Raw genomic sequence first — 5,000 nt, 5'->3', positions numbered from 1 at the left:
ACGCAGACACGCAGACACGCAGACAGACACGCAGACACGCAGACACGCAGACAGGCAGACACGCAGGCAGACACGCAGACACGCAGACAGACACGCAGACAGGCACACAGACACGCAGACACGCAGACACGCAGACACGCAGACAGACACGCAGACAGGCACACAGACACGCAGACACGCAGACAGACACGCAGACAGGCAGACAGACACGCAGACAGACACGCAGACAGGCACACAGACACGCAGACACGCAGACACGCAGACACGCAGACAGACACGCAGACACGCAGACACGCAGACACGCAGACAGACACGCAGACACGCAGAAACGCAGACACGCAGACAGACACGCAGACAGGCAGACACGCAGACAGACACGCAGACACGCAGACAGACACGCAGACACACAGAAACACAGACACACAGACACGCAGACATGCAGACAGGCAGACACGCAGACACGCAGACACGCAGACAGTCAGACACGCAGACAGGCAGACACACAGACACGCAGACAGGCAGACAGGCAGACACGCAGACACGCAGACAGACAGACACGCAGACACACAGACACGCGTGTTATCGGTCGTCTCCGTGGTCTCAGCCCTCCCGTGATGTACGTTAGACTCCTTTCAGCCCTCCCGTGATGGACGTTCGACTCCTTTCAGGGGTGTGATTCTTTGTTTTATCCGTTTATTCCCTCTTCATTATCTCCCTCTTTCTTCATGTTGTTCTCAGAGTTTCTTTGCTCTGATCTGACACTGAAAGCTGGAGGACTTCTCCCTCTGGGATACGCTGCAGATAACAGCCTGTGTGAGTCTGTCTGCGTGTGCACGGATTCATATGTATGTAAATGTGTGCATGTGTACGTTTCCTCAGGTATCACACGGTTAACAGATAGGAGAGTGTGCACGGTACTGTATATGTGCCTCTCTTCATGCATACGTATGTGGCTGAGTTCACGTATCAGAGGTTGGAGAGATTGGACGGAGGACTGAGTGGAGTACCTGAGTGTGTTTACTGGATACAGGAGAGTGTTCATGTAGTCGCTGACTGAGGGGGGGAACTCCAAATATGCACTCACAATTACACACTCACACCCGACCTATCTCTCTCTCTGTGTAGATAGACTCTCTGGTGGCTCTCTGTATGTTCTTCATGTTTCTCTCCGAGAGGCGGTAGAGAGAGAGAGAGTCTGCATGAGATAAAGGTTGTGGGAAAAAAGTCAGAACATTTGAAACACTGTCCTTTTAGAGAGAGATGAGACAATAAAGAGTAGAGTAGAGTAAAGAGAAAAGCACTGAAACACTGTCCTTTGAGAGAGACCAGACAAAGAACGAGGAGAGTAAAGACTGGCAGAAAGAGAGAGAGAGAGAGAGAGAGGAAGCTTGCAGACAGGGTCAGAAAGCTTCATGCATTTCTAATAGGAGGTTCCTCAGAAAAACATGGGCGACAAGAATGAGGAGGAAAAATAGATAAAAGGTGGGACAAGTAGGCGGAGGGATGATAAGAGAAGGAACACGAGGGAAAATAAGAGAGAGAGAGAAGGAATAGGGAAGGAAAAAGTGACAAACATAAGCCGGACTCATACTACAGGAGGTTTGGGCTGGTCTAGCCCCGATTCATCCCTCACGAAGAATAGGAGGGGAAATTGGTCGGTACCGATGTTTGTCCCAGATTATGTGGTAATGTGAGGAGATCCAGTCTACGGGGCCATACACATGCAGCGTCTAACGCCGGGATCAGACTCCAGGATGTTGTGTCTTTGACGATGGTCACCATGTCAGATCTAACAATCACAGCACCATAAACTCTTGCAGTGTCTCGGTCGGGTGACTGGCGAGACTACACGTATGACCACGACCGATCACGGCATGTCGTATTCCATGATCGTGTGCGACTTCAGACGTCATCGGGGAGACGGTCAAAGCAACTGTCCATCATGGTGACAGAAGCGTTGTGTGTGATGCTGGCGGTCTGGTGTTGGACCAAGGAGTCTAACGCACGCGTGAGTCAGAGGGTGTGAGCAAAACCCCGTGGTGCAATGAAAGTGAGGGCCAGTGCACGCCGGCTGAGGTGGGAAGCCGGCCCAGCGGGGTCGGGCGCACCACCGGCCCGCCTCGCCCGCACTGTCGGGGAGGTGGAGCGTGAGGACCCGGAAGATGTTGACGAGAGGTTAACGTCACGCTGCCGTAAAGTTGTATCGCTGCCGTTATATCGGAGCCGTTTTGCGAGCACATGAGCACAGCATCGGACCCGATATCCGATCCTGGTATTGGTATCAGTGTATCCCAATAATATCCTGGCGTGTGTGAGGCGCCTTTATTTCCAGATGTTGTCGTATGAACGTGTTTGACATTAGAGAGAAGAACATCTGTGAACATCTGTGATCATGTGTGATGAAACCTGATTTCAGAAAGATTTTAAAACTCCTGTAGTCTGAGCCGGCTTTACACAGAGCCAGGTGAGGAGTGTGTGTGTGTGTGTGTGTGTGTGTGTGTGTGTGTTATGGCTGTGATGGCCTTGTGTCAGTCACCCCATGGCAGCTCTTTAACCCTGTAATTTACCACATCACTCTCTACTCACCGTGATGGGACCACTGCACCAGCTGACAGCACCGCCTCCGGCATCTGTGCGTGTGTGTGTGTGTGTGTGTGTGTGTGTGTGTGTGTGTGTGTGTTAGAGAGAGAGAGAGAGATGGGGGGGAGAGTGCATACCTGTGAGAGAGGATTCTTGAGATGTCAAACAAAATGTCTGTGAACTGCCTTCATTTCAGCCCGTCTCTCTCTCTTGTTGCAGTGGAGCTCCTAATAGACCCTAATAGACCCTAATAGACCCCGATAGACCCTAATAGACCCTAATAGACCCCGATAGACCCTAATAGACCCTAATAGACCCCGATAGACCCTAATAGACCCCGATAGACCCAGATAGACCCTAATAGACCCCGATAGACCCTAATAGACCCCGATAGACCCAGATAGACCCCGATAGAGCCCGACAGACCCCGACAGACCCCGATAGACCCCGATAGACCCCGATAGACCCCGATAGACCCCGATAGACCCCGATAGACCCTGAGGTGATGGATTTGAACACGGCTGTGTTGAATACTGGATTCTGATTGGGTCAATCACAGCGCTATTTCTTGATAACAGACCGGTGCAGCTCTGCTGTCGGACTCTGGAGGACCGTTTTTTCGTGTCAAATGATTGATTTCTTAAGTAAGTAGCCGTGTAATAAGCGGGATTCTTTCCCAACAATGACCGGCTAGCTGTACATTATCCCTTACTTATATACTATTAGATACTACTAGATTCAAACCAAGTATGTTGATGTTTGTGTCGTATATCCACCTGGACTCCTTCTGTAGCCGGACGCGTTGTGTCCATGTTCACACTGAGAGGAGAGCATCATGTATAGAACAACAGCTCTGTGTTAGATTCTGCTTATATAAATAAATAAATGTCTGTTTGAGGCTGTTGAGAGCAAGACAGAGAGCGAGATGGACTTCAATCTATAGATACCTGAGAAAGGATTCTCTTGTTTCTCTCTCTCACTCTGAGACAGACTGTTTACCATTGGCAGAGCATTTTGGAACATGTTTCTTGAGCGCTCCCCACATCATCAGCTGTGCTGCTCATCCCACAAATACATGATCCTTACAAGTGTGACATCATTGTGAAGGTAAATAAACAGGTTTTCAACCATGTAGAATACAATGACCATTAGGATTGATACAACAAAGAAATAATCCACCAAACACACGTTAACAACTTTCTTTTCCCAGTTTATTTACTTAAAGTTCTGTCACTATATCTGGCACACACACACACACACACACACACACACACACACACACACACACACACACACACACACACACACAGTCCTTCAAAGACACTTCCTGTTCCTCTGTGCACACACACACACACAGAGGAGACAGGGACGGAGACAGAGACGGAGGAGCATAGAAAGAGATGCAGAGAGCAGACGAGGTCGAGGTTCTTTGAAAGAGGAGTATGTTTTCCCTCTTTTGATGTTAAAGCAGCCTCTTTACCAGAGTAAAGACAGGCTACGATAACCTAGACCCCCCCCCACACCCTCCACACAGCCCTCTGTACACTGGACCTACCCCCCCCCCCCACTAAGCTCTGCGGGGGGGCAGGTAGCCCACAGCAACCAGCCAGACATCAGAATGAGTGTGGCAGCTGTCCAGGACCTGAGCAGCAGGGTGTGTGTGTGTGTGTGTGTGTGTGTGTGTGTGTGTGTGTGTGTGTGTGTGTGTGTGTGTGTGTGTGTGTGTGTGTGTGTGTGTGTGCGTGCATGAAAGTTTTCACTGTACCGGTCTTGCAGCTTTCAACAAAATGTTTTTTAAAACCAAAGTAAACTCTAGAACCTGATGAATCCATCGGTACCAACCATGTCAGACTAGCTGGTCATGAAGGAGGTTAAATAACGCTCCAAACTGACCCTAAATGTTGGAGAGGATAAACTGTCATGTCCATGTTCAAAGGGGTCCCTTGACCTCTGACCTCCAGATGTGTGAATGTAAATGGGTTCTATGGGTACCCACGAGTCTCCCCTTTACAGACATGCCCACTTTATGATCATCACATGCAGTTTGGGGCAAGTCATAGTCAAGTCAGCACACTGACACACTGACAGCTGTTGTTGCCTGTTGGGCTGCAGTTTGCCATGTTATGATTGGAGCATATTGTTTTATGCTAAATGCAGTACCTGTGAGGGTTTCTGGATCAATATCTGTCATTGATTTGTGTTGTTAATTGATTTATAATAATAAATATATACATACATTTACATAAAGCAGCATATTAGTCCACTCCCATGTTGATAAGAGGATTAAATACTGGACTAATCTCCCTTTAAGGTGCATTTAGAACAGATAAAACATGTGTAATTAGTCGCAATTAGCTATGGACAATCATGTGATTAATTGTGACTATATGTCTATATGTTTATATAGACAGAGAGATATT

At 48.6% G+C, this 5,000-nt stretch overlaps 1 protein-coding gene across 10 annotated transcripts in view; it reads left to right on the top strand.

Annotated features, from left to right (window-relative positions):
• The window catches only part of wdpcp (WD repeat containing planar cell polarity effector), a 177,348-nt gene that overhangs the window by 83,540 nt on the left and 88,808 nt on the right, over positions 1–5,000 (top strand). For 2 of the 10 annotated variants that reach the window (XM_074647453.1, XM_074647449.1), the window contains exon 3: positions 3,571–3,687. The exons of the other annotated variants lie outside the window; for them this stretch is intronic. The gene's annotated coding sequence lies outside the window, so the exon portion shown is untranslated. The remainder of the gene's footprint in view (positions 1–3,570; positions 3,688–5,000) is intronic. 10 annotated transcript variants of the gene reach the window in all.

The sequence above is a fragment of the Sebastes fasciatus genome, chromosome 9, assembly GCF_043250625.1.
Source record: "Sebastes fasciatus isolate fSebFas1 chromosome 9, fSebFas1.pri, whole genome shotgun sequence".
NCBI classification, from domain to species: Eukaryota; Metazoa; Chordata; class Actinopteri; order Perciformes; family Sebastidae; genus Sebastes; species Sebastes fasciatus.
Note: the sequence above shows the minus strand (reverse complement) of the source record. Positions and strands in the feature narration are given on the sequence as shown.